Consider the following 1,187-nt stretch of genomic DNA (forward strand, 5'->3'; position numbering starts at 1 on the left):
AATGTTTGAAAAAAACCTAATTTGCCTTCTAGCTCATTCTCAAAACTGCTAAAGAAGATTAATGACTTTTAGTTTTATTGGGTTAAGATGGAGATATGGGAGATCTATTAAGAGTAAATGTGGTGCTACATTGCGAACATGAAGTACAATGTAAGTGTTGGGGAAAGAGACTTAGGGATAACTTCTATTAGGTAAAATTGTGGACTGTACTTTCAAATAGTGGATTGGTGATTTGAGGTCTTTAACCCTATAATTTTACATCTGCGTATTGTGTGGATAGTTTTCTATGTAATTTTTTTTGTCTCTCTTGTGTTGAATGTTCTTCCGGTGTCCCATAATTAAAAAGAGATAGTTAAATATTTGAAGTTAGGTTTGTAATTGTCAGACTTATGATTGTCAAGCTTGTGATACACATCATCCATGGAGGGTTGATTCGTTCCCAATTGGTGTCTCAGCTGATTCGTGTCCAACTGGTATCCCTTGATTTTGGTCCTCAGGAGTAATCAAAAAAATTTATAACCTATTACATCATGTACTAGGATAGCCTTAGCTAGCATAGCATAGTGGCTCTAGGTCGTTCACTAGGATGAGTTTTCACTCTATAATTGATATTAATCCAAAGATGAATTGGTGCTTTCATTTCAAGGTTAGCTTTAAAAGAAAACATAAGATGTTTAAATGAAAAAGGTTTGGTTTTAAACTAACCAAAAATAGTAACTGATTTTTACTTACAAAGAAAAGTGTTTCTTGGAGTTTAGATCACTGGGCTCAGATTCCTTGTACAAAAAGGGAGTTCCGATCACTTGTTTCTTTCCTCACATTAGAGAATTAACATATAGTTAATTCTCTAACCGGTGTGGTACAGATGCTTCCCTTTAATGGGTTCAAACACTAAATCCCTCTCACTGATGCAACTTGCAATGGCTCGTGCCTCTCACCTAGCATTTTCCATTCAAGGTGATCTTTAACTTTGGACTTCCCTTCTCAAGCTGCAAGAAAAACTAATGGATGTCTCCTTGGAGTCCAAAAGCTTACCAAGTGTTGGCAATTCTAGAAAATCCTTACCTTCAAGTCACTTCCAAAAGCTCGCAAGAGGTAAACTAGTGCATCTCCATGGACGGAGATCACTGGCCTTACCAAGTGTTGGCTCAAGTAACTTGAAGGCGTTTTAAGTTAAATAAAAAGAT

Source organism: Vitis riparia, chromosome 14 (genome assembly GCF_004353265.1).
Source record: "Vitis riparia cultivar Riparia Gloire de Montpellier isolate 1030 chromosome 14, EGFV_Vit.rip_1.0, whole genome shotgun sequence".
Taxonomy (NCBI): Eukaryota; Viridiplantae; Streptophyta; class Magnoliopsida; order Vitales; family Vitaceae; genus Vitis; species Vitis riparia.